Below are 16251 nucleotides of genomic sequence, written 5' to 3'. Positions count from 1 at the left end.
GTATAGAAACACACAAACCTTATTGATGGTTCTGTTAAATTCTGAGATCTGCTTTCATAGAACTACTACTTACCTCAATTCTTCAAACCTGCTGCTCTCAGGGCCCCCTTTCCAATCTTTCCTCTTAGGGTAAGTTCAAACGGAGTATTGTGGTCAGGATTTTGAGGCTGAATCTGCCTCAAAATCCTGAACAAAAAGACGGCTCCCATTGAAATCAATGGGAGCCGGTCAGTGCTTTCTTTTTCGGGAGCCGTTTGTTCCGGCTCCCGGAAAAAAAGAAGCGACCTGTTCATGCTTTCTGGCGGATTTGCCTCGTGGCATTGCCTGAAGACACTCCCTTCTCCCAACTAGGCCCATGTATTTGGGCCTTATCCGGAGTGGAGTGCGCGACTGGATGCCGCTGCAGTGCACCAGCATCCAGTCACAGCTACCCGTGTTTTGGTCCGGGACCTGAGGCGGCCTCTGCCTCAGGTTCTGGACCAAAAAAAACCTCATGTGAACTTACCCTTAGATCCTTGGGTTATGACTTTCTTGCTGATACTCTCCTAAGACTGACAGTGCCTTGTAGGCCAGTCTCTACATGTTTCATATGTCTTTTGTATTCTGAATTGCATCTACATTTTAATGAAATTGTCATTTTATTCCTATGCTACATAGTTGAAAATGGCTTTAGGGTGTGTTTCTTTTGCCAGGGCTTTGCTACTTCGTCTATATAACCACCCCTAACTGAGACAAAGTGAAAGATGTCACTCCCCATTATTGAGGCTGGGTGATCCTCTAAGGCACAGAGTTAATGCCCCTAAAGCCCTTTTCAATTATTTTGCATAAGAATATTAAAAAAATATATAATGTCCTATTAATATTATAAATGTGAAAGTTTGTGAGTTTGGATGTTTGTGGGTTTGTGTGTTCGGATGTTTGTTAGTCAATCACGCAAAACCCGCTCGACCGATTTGGCTGAAATTTTCCACAAACATAGTTAATACACCCGATTGCGCAATAGGCTACTTTTCGTCACAATAGCGCACATACGTTTTTCCCAGGACACCCACAAACCCCAAACTCGCACCACCATCTCTGCAATCTCACACACTTTGGACCATAGCAAGCCACAAAATTCATATTGCCCTCTACAGCCTCGCCCCTAACCCCACACAATCTCATATACATATACTTTACCACTTTGCCCCTCACCTTAACGATACTCCAGGAGGCTCTCTTTAACGCTCCGGAGCAGCCATGTTTGCCAACCCCCACCGCTCTGACAATCCGCGACACCGCCCACCCATGTCAATACCCCTAGGCGGTCTAATAAATGCAAAAAAAAAAAAAAAGTTTAAAACAAGTAAAAAAATATTAAAAACAAAAAAAAAAAGGATTAAAAATTCAAATCACCCCCCTTTCCCTAGAACACATATAAAAGTAGTTACAAACTGTGAAACACATACATGTTAGGTATCCCCCGCGTCCGAAATCGCCCGCTCTACAAAGCTATACAAATATTTTTCCTGTTCGGTAAACGCCGTAGCGGGAAAAATGGTCAAAAGTGCCAAACCGCCGTTTTTTCACTGTTTTGATTCTGATAAAAATTTGAATAAAGTGATCAAAGCAATAACATTTCCCGAAAATGGTAGAACTACAAAGTACACCCAGTCCCGCAAAAAAAGACTCCATATACATTCCCGTACATGCACGTATAAAAAAAAGTTACGGCTGTCGGAATATGGCGACTTTTCAAAAGAATTTTTTTAAACAGTTTTGGATTTGTTTTTAAGGGGTGAAAATGTAACTAAAACCATATAAATTTGGTATCCCCGGAATCGTAATGAAACACAGAATACAGGGGACATGTCATTTTGGTTGCACAGTGAACGCCGTAAAACCAAAGCCTGTAAGAAAGTCGCAGAAATGCATTTTTTTCTTGAAATCCACCCCATTTTGAATTTTTTCCCTGCTTCCCAGTACATTACCGTATTTTTAGGACTATAAGACGCACTTTTTTTCCCCAAAATTTTGGGGGAAAAGAAGGGTGCGTCTTATAGTCTGAAGGTGGCGCCTGGCACCCGCTGTAATAGAGAGGCGGAAGCCGGCAAGTGATAGACGCCATTACAGGTGCCGGGGCCTGAGACATCGCTACGATCCTCTGCCCTGCATGAAGCCAGCGGCGGCAGGGGCTCCTCCGTGCCCCCACCGCTGGCTTCATCCAGGGCAGAGGATCGTAGCGATGTCTCAGGCCCCGGCGTCTATCCCTCCCCGGCATCCGCCTCTCTAGTACAGCGGATGCCGGGTCAGTATCCGTGGCCCCTTCTCCCCCGGGGCCGGTCCCCACCGGCCCCGTACCTGTGACGTTGCAGGCCGGCTCCTGTGCGGCGATATCGCAGGAGCCGACCTGTTCGGGTGACAGCCGGGAGCCTAATGAGGCTCCCCGGTCTGTCACGGCTATATTAGTATTGCGGCTGGTCTCTATGACCAGCCGTAATACTAATAGACAGAATGTCCCATAGACGGCAATACAGTTGTATTGCCGTCTATGGGACTTGCGATCAAGTGACCGCAGGTTCAAGCCCCTGGGGGGGAATAAAATAGTAAAAAAAAAAAAAAAAAAAAAAAAAAGCTTTAAAAATATGAAATAAAAGTTCTAAATCACCTCCTGTTTTTTTTTTTTTTCAATACAAGGTGATCTAAGCAATAGATATCCCCCAAAATGGTATAACTAAAAATTACAGCTGGCCCCGCAAAAAAAACGCTCTATGCATCCCCGTACAGCTGCAGGGTCACCTGTCAATGTGGCCTTGCAGCTGTTGCAAAACTACAACTCCCATATATTAAATATTTTACCAGTTTTTGCTTCAAAATTTTTTTTCCCTATTTTCCTCCTCTAAAACCTAGGTGCGTCTTATAGTCCGAAAAATAAAAAAATATATAGAATAATTAATGGTGGCATCATGAAGAAAAATTTGTCCCGCAAAAATTAAGACCTCATATGGCTCTGGGAGCGGAGAAATAAAAAAGTTATGGGGTTTAGAAGGAGGGGAGTCAAAAACGAAAATCAAAAAATGCCATTGGCGGGAAAGGGTTAACTTCAAATACCTCTGTCCCAAAGTCACTATGTAAAGTTTCTCAGAACACCGTATATATAGCAGCTCAAATACAAAGTAACTTCAACACAAAAGTCTCACGTATTCTCTGAATTACAGCAAAACAAGATACAAAGTTACATTTCATATCCCATACCTTATAGACACTACGAAAATCTTCCCCACGCCTGTATATACCCACTTCTACAATCACTGCAGACGAAGTCGCAGGTACCAGCTAGTATATATATATTTATTACTTTTTCTTTTCATGAAAATGGAGCTGTAATGCAGAATAAGAGACCTATTTGGAAAGTGTAGACGCAGCCCTACAAGGTACTGTCAGTAGTCTAATGCCAAAAGGTTACAAGTGGTTTTGGCGCAAAAATGAGTCTTGATGTGGTAGGCAAAGGTCATCTTGGTGCAGCATTTTTTTATTTACTTAGAAAATGGGCTTGATCTTGCATCCTAATTTAAAGGGTAGCTGTATACAGTATTCTATACAGAACAAAGCTGTTGGGTCTGGCTGTAACACATTTAAGTCAGTTAACTTGAAATAAACAGTAGGAAATGAATACAATGGGTGAGTATAACTATTGAATGTCACCAATTTTTTTTTTTTTTTTTTAAGTAAATTTATTTCTAAAGGTGCTATCGACATGAAATTTCTCACCAGATGTCTATAATAACCCATCAGGCAAATAAATCAGTCCATAGATGTCTAGAACGTATGTGTAATAATGACACGAGGATTACTGAATGAGAGTAATAAGAGTATTACTGAAATTTCTTTAATACTTTGTACAAAAGCCTTTTTTGGTGATGACCTCTTCAAGATGCCTCCTGTATGGAGAAACTAGTTGCATGCATTGTTGTGATTTTTGGCCCATTCTTCTACACAAGTGCTCTTCAAATCCTGAAGGTTCAGTGGGCTTCTTCTATGAACTCTGAGCTTTAATTCCTTCCATAGATATTTTTTTTTTTTATCAGTGTCTCAGTACATATGTTCATTCATCCTTTCTTAAATTACGGCTTATAACCATGATGTTCCCACCTCCAAACTTCACTGTTGGAATGGTGTTTTGGGGGTAATACAGTGCATTTTGGCCTCCAAACATGGTGTATATTATGACATCCAAGGGTTTCAATCTTGGGCTCATCTGGACCATACCATATTGCCCAGTATTTCACGGGTTTTTCTAAATGTTGTTGAGAAAACTTTAAGTATGCTTTTTGTTCTGCATTGGAGTCTTGCGTGATGAGCGTGCATACAAGTCACGGAGGATGTGTATTACTTATGTAGCTCACAACAGAACAACTCTTGTGATAATTCTTTTCATTCGTATGTTTGAAATCTTGGAGTACCTGGCTCCAACACTTCTCACTGTAACTGTCTGTAGTTCAGGAATTCTTCTGTAATCAATACCATCAGTATGTTTTACAATATGGTTGCAAAGGCCTATACAAGCACCTTAGTGCTTTTCATAGACCATCAGTTGAATCAGCAGGGTTGTTTCCTAATTACTGATAGATTTTAGCCGGTGTCAGGACTCTCAATAGCTCATGTGTTCAATACTTTTTCCTTGTCATTACACAACTTTAATTTATCTATTGTTTGATTTCTTTGCCTGTGTATTGGATTAGTTGTTACAAAATTGAGACTTGTATATGTTAATGGCTCCTTTACAAATGTATTTACTTGGAAAATTGGTGACGGTAGGGTTTCTGACTAGCAGCATGCGACACACAAGTATATTATTGCCCCTTTGCCTGGGAATAAAAAGGTAACATGTTGAGCAGAATATAGGCATCCCTACACAGACCTATTCTTTCCAAAGAAACTTTGAGTGTAACTATCGTATATATTATGCTTGAGAGCAACAATGTGTGGTCTGAGTGAATCAATCACCACTAAAATCCTCAGTGTAGCAACATTTACACAAGGTGTTGCATTGATGCAGTTGTTCACCCAATACTTATCCAGTTTTTCAAACAACCAATGAACTCTCTTTTCTCCATGTTGAGTTTGAGAAAGTGGGAGAAGAGAAAGGAGGCTACAGCTGCTAAACACTCTGCAACTCTGGTCAACAGAGAGTTAATGTCTGGTTCAGAGAGATGTATATATATTTGAGCATCATCAGCATAGCAATGGTATTGAAATTCTAGGAGTTGACCCAGGCAGAGTATAATTGGTGAAGGCCCATGGGAAATTAGACATTTAGAAGAAGAAAAAAAGTTACCTCTCCATCTTGGTTTTGGTGCAGGTCTTTGTCCACTTCCAGGCTCCTGAATGGTGTCCGGGGACGCTGAGGCCTTCGAACAAGACTGCCTGGTGAATTTCACAAGGTTTGCTCAACACATACATTTAAAGGGATCTATCATTGGCTCTGCTGATTTTTAACTCTAAGTATATATTTGCATGGCCTTTAGAAAGGCTATTCCAGACATACCTTTTGTTTAGTAATCCTCTCAGCTGTTTTTGAATTAGCACACTTTTATTGATATGCTAATTATCCTCCACGGAGCACTGGATGTTTACTGAGCACTGTGTGATGTATGTAAACAGGGGAAAATGAGAGCAGGGAAGGCTGATTCATCAGCAGCAGCCTCCCTTCTCTTACCTCCCCCTGTTTACACACAGTGCTCAGTGAAAGGGGTTGTCCCATCTGAAGGATTCTATCTATACTGGTAGCTTATGTAAATTGAAGCCTTTTTCTAAATATATTGCTTTAGAAATTCTACTTTGTTTGCCTGCTATGTGAATTTATTCCTCCCATTATTTACACTGCGTTGCTATAACCAAGGACCTGGGACAAGTGACATCACTTACTTAGTGCAAAGTAGTCCATTCAGAGAATTGCACTTTGCTGATAAAGCCTAGTCTGTTATCTCTCTAAGTAAACACACAGATAACACTTTGTTCTGTACAAGAATCCGCAGATCATTTGAACTGCAGAAGTGTTCTGTGTCCTATGAGGCAGGAGGAGGGAGAGAAATAAAGGAAGTAAGAAGCAGACACTGCACACAGCCTGGCTGAAAGGCTGACATGGGAGAACCCTTTGAACTTCCAGTGCTCATTGCTGGATAATTAGCATATCAATAAAAGCTGGCTAATTCAATAATGGCTGAGAGGATTAATAAAGAAAAGGTATGTGTGGAATAGCCTTTCCAAAGGCTATGCAAATATGTGCTTAGTTAAAAATCACTATAACCATTGATAGACTCCCTTTAAAAAGGGTGTGGCTTAAAGAATCACTACTATTTGTAAATAAGATAAACCTCGATGCCATATGCCAGATTAAAAAAAAATTGTTTCAACTGCAGAGAATGCAGTATGCTACAGTTTTTCTAAACCACAGCAGATACTATTTCAAGATTAACCACTGAAATCCACGACTCCGTTACTTTACTTTGATGCGGAGTGAGACAATTTACAGTTGGTTTTCATATTTTGGAGACTGACTGGATTAACAGTAAAAATATCTTTGTATCGTGTTAGCTAGTGGATATGAAATAAAAAATTTTTGAGAAGTCTTCAGTAGTTGATACCTTTATACCTTCACCTGCAGCACACCTAATGTGGTGTATTTAATAATGTGTACCAAGTGAGCCGGATGATGCGGTTTATTTTATTTTGGGGAAGATTTTTTCGACCACCAGGAGTAAAACAGTAACAATGCAGTTACATGACAAGAATCTGCATAACTAATCATATGCTAAATAGTTGCAAGTCAAATTTATATATGAGACGGCCAAAGATGATTGTCTATAAAATGATGGAAGTCTCATATTAAAAGCTGTAGAAGATGGTGAGATATGGAGCCTGAAAGTCAAAAGTTCAAAATATTGATACCCTTTGTGCTCGTCCATGTACATACTGTATATTGGGACAGCTTCACGAAACCAAAACTTGATTACAGAATTATCTGTAAATATATCCACAGAAGTGTTAAATACCCATATGCACCCTTAGGCCAGGTTCACATCTGTGTTTGGTATTCTGTTCAGAGGGGTCCCCAAGTGGACTCACAGAATTGAATACCAAACGCATTAAAAAGCGGTTAGCTAAGAAACCACATGCATCCTTTAGACCAGTGTTTTCCAAATTTTTTTAGTCGAGGGGCACTATTCAGGGCAGAAATTCTGTAGGGAGCACTTAACATATTTTACCTAAAACCTACATAGGTACCAAAGATCACGAACGGTATTAACAATGGGGATGGGGGGATTTCTAATGAATTGATATTAGATATTACATTTTCTATTAACTGTATTCAAAATTTTTACTTTTTCAGCCACAGTTTAAAAAATAAGGAACTTAACTACATGTAACGAAAAACTAAAATCCTGAAAACACAGAAACTATTTCTTAGATAATAAAAAACTTAATGTCTTCATGTAAATTTGAAAAATGAGGCTGCTTTGATTTGCACAATTTGAACACTTCTGGTGCAGACCGTATTGCCACGCCGGTAGAATATTAGGAGTACATGTGAACCAGTATTTTAATTTTGAAACCCTTCACATTTATCTATCTTTTTTATTGTTAACTTTTTATTATCGCGGAGCACCTGTAGATGGTTTGCGGAGCACTTGGTGCTCCACGGAGCACAGTTTGGGAAACGCTGCCTTAGACTATAATGGCGTCCATGTGCTTTCTACATGTCTCTGCACGAATCATGCGTTGAGAAAAGTGCTGCTTTTAGTTCTTTGCTCTCCACATGATTTGTGCGGAAAACACACGGACCCCATTATAGTCTATGGGGTCCGTGTGGTTTCTTTATTAACTGCTTTTTAATGCGTTCGGTATTCCTCTCACCCTCTGTGTTCCCCTCCCTTCTCTACTCCCCCTGCAATGAAATCACAGGTAATAAATCACTTCCACAGCTGAGTTCACAAGCTCCTGTGACATTTCGTTTGCTGGTTGCAAATCGTTCGTGCGGGCAGTGCGCGGCAAGCACACGGACCCAATTATAGTCTATGGGGCCCGTGCGCTTGAGCTGCACAGCGCTTGCAGTTGCGCTTGTGTTCTCTCTGTAGGGGTCCTCATGCGGACCCTTAAGGACGGAACACATCAGTATATAGGGAGAGGTAATGAGCTCGTAAATGAAGCATTACAGCTAAAGATCAATTATCTGAAAATCAGATAAGCTTTGCTGAATTTAAATAGGATATACCCTGTTTCTCCAAAAATTAGCCCTAGCTTCATTTTTGCAGGGTTTTTGGAGTATACTTGAAATATAAGCCCTCCTCCAAAAATAAGCCCTAGTTACAGTTAGCGCCTCCAGCAATAGGTTACGCGCGTATCACATTGAAAGCAATAGGGAAAAAAGCCTCCCATTGATTTCAATGGGTAGCACTCGTATGCCGGCACCCATTCAAGTCAATGGAAGCTGGTTTTTACGTGCTCATTCTGAACGTGTTTTACATTCAGAATGAGCGGAGTGTATACTCTGTGTGAAGGCTCCCTTAGTGTAAAGGAGAGGAGTTAGAGAAGGTACAGTGCTACAACCACACACACAGTGTTGAGTGAGTGAGTGTGTGAAAGTGGCAGTAAGTTTAAGACCCACTGACCCTGCACCATCAATTGTGAATGTAAGTTAGGGTTATTCTTAACTCTGACCCTAACCATTTTACAAAATTTGTCTGGAGTGAATCAGAAAAGCTTCTAATTTCCTCCGGTGCCTGAAAAATAAGACCTACCCCGATAATAAGCATTAGCCCTTTTTTCGGAGAAAAAAAAAAAATACTATACTAAAAATACTATAAGACCCTGTCTTTTTTTTTTTTTTTTTTTTTAGGAGAAACACGCCAAGGACCCACAAGAGTGCTTCAGCTATAGACCCATCATATAGACCCTACATTGTTTGAATCCTATGATCCCCTCGGTCTGTTGGAGATGTAACTGCTGTGGGCACTCTCTTTCATATATTTTAGGACCGTCCATTAATATTAGGTTTCTGGAAGGGGGTCAAAGACATCACTAATAATTATAGATGAGCGAACACTGTTCGGATCAGCCGTTCCGAACAGCACGCTCCCATAGAAATGAATGGAAGCACCTGGCACGTACACTTTGCCGGCGGCTGGTCGCCGTGCCAGGTGCTTCCATTCCTTTCTATGGGAGCGTGCTGTTCGGAACGGCTGATCCGAACAGTGTTCGCTCATCTCTACTAATAATCTCTTGCTACAGGAAGTTCCCCTTTCTTATTCACTTTAAGTTCCTTTTTCTTTACCTCTGTACACCAACCTCATAGCTCTTCAGTTGGAAATCTACAAATCCCTCCTCCAGTACAGCTCTCCTTGCTCATGTCAAAGATGTCTGTAACTTAGAATTTAACAGCTAGTCTGAAAAATATATTTGCAGCCTCCAATTTGATTTGGTCTCCATGGGATACCTACTGTACCCAGCAGGGTCTCTGATCGCCCCTGCCTCCCCCACCTCGTTTTTCTTTGTGCATCTCGCTTTGTTCTCATGTAACATTTATTATGCACTCTTTTTACATGTCGTTCAAATGCATTGTTATATACCATCCATGTTTGGTACCGCTGTTTTGTTATACTTAAAAATTCAATGAAACTACAGGGAAAAAAAAGGGGAAAAAAACAGAGCTATCACTAATGAAATACACAGCCAGGAGTTTGAGCTTTATATGTAGTAGTTCATGTTGCATAGAAAATTCACATACCTGACTGTGTATTTAAAGGGATTCTATCATTAGAATTTCCTTTTTTAACGAAATACATGAGTTTTCAGACAGCACTGGGGGCGTCCGCTGTACTGTCTGAAAATTATCTAGCAACGCCTCCATCTTCTTCTCCAGACCGCCTCTTCTCCCACGTCACCGTCGAGGTTTCATCCAAAAGCGCCAACTGCACATGTCCGTTGGCCTTTTTCCTGTGGCCTCTCCTGTTCGGCCACAGGAAAATGGGCGATGGACATGCGCAGTCGGCGCTTTTGGATGAAGATGCTACCGTGACGCTGTAAAATGGAGGCGTCGCTGGAAAGTTTTCAAGCAGCACAGGGGACACCCCCATTGCTATTTGAGAGCAGAGGACGCCACCAGTGCTGCGAGAAAATTCATTTACATGAGGAAGAAAGAAGACATTCCTCAGGAACGGCGGCACGGCACGGATCAGAACAATAAAGGTAAGAGAAGAATAGCCTATCTTAAGGCCATTGCTATGCTTACTTAGGGTCAGTTCACACGTGAACTGCCCGCGCGGGTTTTGACACCGAGAGAGACGTGGTGAGCCGCGTCTCTCTCTTGTCAAAACCCACCTGCCACGACCATCACGGTCGCGGCTTAACCCTCCGCTGTCGGCTCAAATGAATGAGCCGACATAGGAGGGAGCTGCCGGGGGCGGAAGCCGCGCGGGCTTCCGCCTGAAGAAAGGGCATGTCCTTTCTTTTCTCCGCTAGCGGCAGCCCGCCGCTGGCGGAAAAAAAAGCCCGGTGGTCTACATAGACCACCATTGTAAAGGGGCGGATTTTGAAGCGAAATCTGCTGTCAAAATCCGCCCCTTTGCCTACGTGTGAACTAGCCCTTAGGGAATTATAATGATAGAATCCCTTTAACTAATGATATCTGTGCATTGCCTGAAAACAAACCTCATAGAAGTAACAAGAGTTTGTAACAAGTACCACAGAAAAGTGCACTACTGTATGCCGAGGCAATAAGCAACATGAGTAAAGCTATGTGAGGTGATAAATATTAGATCACAGCCTAAACTGATAAAGAACACCAAATATCACACAAATACCCTGTGCTAAGTAAACAACAGAACATGACTTGTATATACAGAGACAATAACTATTTCATGCCTCTACCAGCAAGTGTCACTAATATAGAAAGCAAAATAGAACCATAGCCTCAAAATGAACGCCCAAATAAGAGAAGGTTAAATACCCGTGGCCGTGAAGAAAACTATACTGGAGCTCCAAATACAGAAAAGCATGCACTCCTATGCTTCCTCAGTAGGTGATGGACTGTATTTCACTGGTATGCTTTAATAGCGGCACTCGAAGTAAAGATTACTTAATGGGTGCTCCAATAGGGTCCCAACCATAGTATATGGAAATGAGGAATTGAAGCACTCCTTTGCACTCATTTTCCTATATTACCCCACTTCAAACTGCCCACACAGCAGTCACCCTTGTTTCCAGTGTTAATTCGCACTAAAGTACCATTATTGTCCTCTACAACTGCCTACATAGCAGCCATAGTAACCTAATGTGCATGGCTGTCTGGCTAGGAGTGCAGGACCTGCACTTCCGCCCCTTCCCCTGCTTCTGGCGGAAATGATGTAGCAAAAGAGGAGGTACATACACTCCCAATGTGCTATTTCAGGAACAATTGGCGCTCATTTTGAGATGCTAACAGTGGGGAACATCGTGGATTACAAATATATACTGGATGCAGAAGCGGCGGACACTGCTTATGCGGTGTTCACACGTGTGCCTTGACCTGTCCGCCGTGATTCCGCCTAAATCCCCGGAAAAACTGCTTGGAGATGGCTTGCTGACAGTTAGTTTAAAAACCCATTCATTTCATTCATTGTCCATATGCAGCCTTTCCGTTTGTTTGGTTTTTTTTGCATGGGCACTTACAAGCACTTCTCTTGGTAATCATGCATTTGGTAAAAACTTCCCTTTTTTGTGCTCAGAATATCACAATATATGATCACCTTATCACCTGTGGGGAATAGTTCATTATTGTCTCAGCATGGATTCTATGGTCACTGGATTCATCCAGGATAATTAGCATTTCCTTTTTTTGCCTTTTTAATTATACAATAGTGGCTACCTGCAAATATGGAAGGGCATACAAAACATACACACTCATCTGTGACTTTTTACTGACTTACCAGATAAGGTCATTATTAGAGATGAGCGAACAGTGTTCTATCGAACTCATGTTCGATCGGATATTAGGCTGTTCGGCATGTTCGAATCGAATCGAACACCGCGTGGTAAAGTGCGCCATTACTCGATTCCCCTCCCACCTTCCCTGGCGCCTTTTTTGCTCCAATAACAGCGCAGGGTAGGTGGGACAGGAACTACGACATCGGTGACGTTGAGAAAAGTAGGCAAAACCCATTGGCTGCCGAAAACATGTGACCTCTAATTTAAAAGAACAGCGCCGCCCAGGTTCGCGTCATTCTGAGCTTGCAATTCACCGAGGACGGAGGTTTCCGTCCAGCTAGCTAGGGCTTAGATTCTGGGTAGGCAGGGACAGGCTAGGATAGGAAGGAGAAGACAACCACAACAGCTCTTGTAAGAGCTAAATTCCAGGGAGAAGCTTGTCAGTGTAACGTGGCACTGACGGGCTCAATCGCCGCAACCCAGCTTTCCCAGGATCCTGAATGGAATACACTTTCAGTGTATTCCCGTATACCCGATATATACCCCCGATACCCGTTCCAACGGTGTGCCCCCCCCACCTTCACCCCAGAAATACCCTGCAAGTCCCCTAGCAATAGAATTGGGGCTATATACACCCACTATTTTTGCTACTGCCATATAGTGCCATTGTCTGACTGGGAATTCAAAGAAAATATTGGGGTTACGTGCACCCACAATTTTTACTACTGGTATACAGTGCCAGTTTCTGACTGGGAATTCAAAGAATATATTGGGGTTATAAATACCCTCATTTCTTGCTACTGCCATATAGTGCCAGTTTCTGACTGGTAATTCAAAGAATATATTGGGGTTATAAATACCCTCATTTCTTGCTACTGGTATATAGTGCCATTGTCTGACTGGGAATTCAAAGAATATATTGGGGTTACGTGCACCCACAATTTTTACTACTGGTATACAGTGCCAGTTTCTGACTGGGAATTCAAAGAATATATTGGGGTTACAAATACCCTCATTTCTTGCTACTGCCATATAGTGCCAGTTTCTGACTGGTAATTCAAAGAATATATTGGGGTTACGTGCACCCACAATTTTTACTACTGGTATACAGTGCCATTGTCTGACTGGGAATTCAAAGAATATATTGGGGTTATAAATACCCTCATTTCTTGCTACTGCCATATAGTGCCAGTTTCTGACTGGGAATTCAAAGAATATATTGGGGTTACGTGCACCCACAATTTTTACTACTGGTATACAGTGCCATTGTCTGACTGGGAATTCAAAGAATATATTGGGGTTATAAATACCCTCATTTCTTGCTACTGGTATATAGTGCCATTGTCTGACTGGGAATTCAAAGAATATATTGGGGTTACGTGCACCCACAATTTTTACTACTGGTATACAGTGCCAGTTTCTGACTGGGAATTCAAAGAATATATTGGGGTTACAAATACCCTCATTTCTTGCTACTGCCATATAGTGCCAGTTTCTGACTGGGAATTCAAAGAATATATTGGGGTTACGTGCACCCACAATTTTTACTACTGGTATACAGTGCCATTGTCTGACTGGGAATTCAAAGAATATATTGGGGTTATAAATACCCTCATTTCTTGCTACTGCCATATAGTGCCAGTTTCTGACTGGGAATTCAAAGAATATATTGGGGTTACGTGCACCCACAATTTTTACTACTGGTATACAGTGCCATTGTCTGACTGGGAATTCAAAGAATATATTGGGGTTATAAATACCCTAATTTCTTGCTACTGGTATATAGTGCCATTGTCTGACTGGGAATTCAAAGAATATATTGGGGTTACGTGCACCCACAATTTTTACTACTGGTATACAGTGCCAGTTTCTGACTGGGAATTCAAAGAATATATTGGGGTTACAAATACCCTCATTTCTTGCTACTGCCATATAGTGCCAGTTTCTGACTGGTAATTCAAAGAATATATTGGGGTTACGTGCACCCACAATTTTTACTACTGGTATACAGTGCCATTGTCTGACTGGGAATTCAAAGAATATATTGGGGTTATAAATACCCTCATTTCTTGCTACTGCCATATAGTGCCAGTTTCTGACTGGGAATTCAAAGAATATATTGGGGTTACGTGCACCCACAATTTTTACTACTGGTATACAGTGCCATTGTCTGACTGGGAATTCAAAGAATATATTGGGGTTATAAATACCCTCATTTCTTGCTACTGGTATATAGTGCCATTGTCTGACTGGGAATTCAAAGAATATATTGGGGTTACGTGCACCCACAATTTTTACTACTGGTATACAGTGCCAGTTTCTGACTGGGAATTCAAAGAATATATTGGGGTTACAAATACCCTCATTTCTTGCTACTGCCATATAGTGCCAGTTTCTGACTGGGAATTCAAAGAATATATTGGGGTTACGTGCACCCACAATTTTTACTACTGGTATACAGTGCCATTGTCTGACTGGGAATTCAAAGAATATATTGGGGTTATAAATACCCTCATTTCTTGCTACTGCCATATAGTGCCAGTTTCTGACTGGGAATTCAAAGAATATATTGGGGTTACGTGCACCCACAATTTTTACTACTGGTATACAGTGCCATTGTCTGACTGGGAATTCAAAGAATATATTGGGGTTATAAATACCCTCATTTCTTGCTACTGGTATATAGTGCCATTGTCTGACTGGGAATTCAAAGAATATATTGGGGTTACGTGCACCCACAATTTTTACTACTGGTATACAGTGCCAGTTTCTGACTGGGAATTCAAAGAATATATTGGGGTTACAAATACCCTCATTTCTTGCTACTGCCATATAGTGCCAGTTTCTGACTGGTAATTCAAAGAATATATTGGGGTTACGTGCACCCACAATTTTTACTACTGGTATACAGTGCCAGTTTCTGACTGGGAATTCAAAGAATATATTGGGGTTACAAATACCCTCATTTCTTGCTACTGCCATATAGTGCCAGTTTCTGACTGGTAATTCAAAGAATATATTGGGGTTATAAATACCCTCATTTCTTGCTACTGGTATATAGTGCCATTGTCTGACTGGGAATTCAAAGAATATATTGGGGTTACGTGCACCCACAATTTTTACTACTGGTATACAGTGCCAGTTTCTGACTGGGAATTCAAAGAATATATTGGGGTTACAAATACCCTCATTTCTTGCTACTGCCATATAGTGCCAGTTTCTGACTGGTAATTCAAAGAATATATTGGGGTTACGTGCACCCACAATTTTTACTACTGGTATACAGTGCCAGTTTCTGACTGGGAATTCAAAGAATATATTGGGGTTACAAATACCCTCATTTCTTGCTACTGCCATATAGTGCCAGTTTCTGACTGGTAATTCAAAGAATATATTGGGGTTATAAATACCCTCATTTCTTGCTACTGGTATATAGTGCCATTGTCTGACTGGGAATTCAAAGAATATATTGGGGTTACATGCACCCACAATTTTTACTACTGGTATACAGTGCCAGTTTCTGACTGGGAATTCAAAGAATATATTGGGGTTACAAATACCCTCATTTCTTGCTACTGCCATATAGTGCCAGTTTCTGACTGGTAATTCAAAGAATATATTGGGGTTACGTGCACCCACAATTTTTACTACTGGTATACAGTGCCATTGTCTGACTGGGAATTCAAAGAATATATTGGGGTTATAAATACCCTCATTTCTTGCTACTGCCATATAGTGCCAGTTTCTGACTGGGAATTCAAAGAATATATTGGGGTTATAAATACCCTCATTTCTTGCTACTGGTATATAGTGCCATTGTCTGACTGGGAATTCAAAGAATATATTGGGGTTACGTGCACCCACAATTTTTACTACTGGTATACAGTGCCAGTTTCTGACTGGGAATTCAAAGAATATATTGGGGTTACAAATACCCTCATTTCTTGCTACTGCCATATAGTGCCAGTTTCTGACTGGTAATTCAAAGAATATATTGGGGTTACGTGCACCCACAATTTTTACTACTGGTATACAGTGCCATTGTCTGACTGGGAATTCAAAGAATATATTGGGGTTATAAATACCCTCATTTCTTGCTACTGCCATATAGTGCCAGTTTCTGACTGGGAATTCAAAGAATATATTGGGGTTATAAATACCCTCATTTCTTGCTACTGGTATATAGTGCCATTGTCTGACTGGGAATTCAAAGAATATATTGGGGTTACGTGCACCCACAATTTTTACTACTGGTATACAGTGCCAGTTTCTGACTGGGAATTCAAAGAATATATTGGGGTTACAAAT

The sequence above is a fragment of the Leptodactylus fuscus genome, chromosome 1 (genome assembly GCF_031893055.1).
Source record: "Leptodactylus fuscus isolate aLepFus1 chromosome 1, aLepFus1.hap2, whole genome shotgun sequence".
In the NCBI taxonomy this organism is placed as follows: domain Eukaryota; kingdom Metazoa; phylum Chordata; class Amphibia; order Anura; family Leptodactylidae; genus Leptodactylus; species Leptodactylus fuscus.
The sequence above is the reverse complement of the archived record's forward strand: the minus strand, read 5'-3'. Positions refer to the sequence as shown.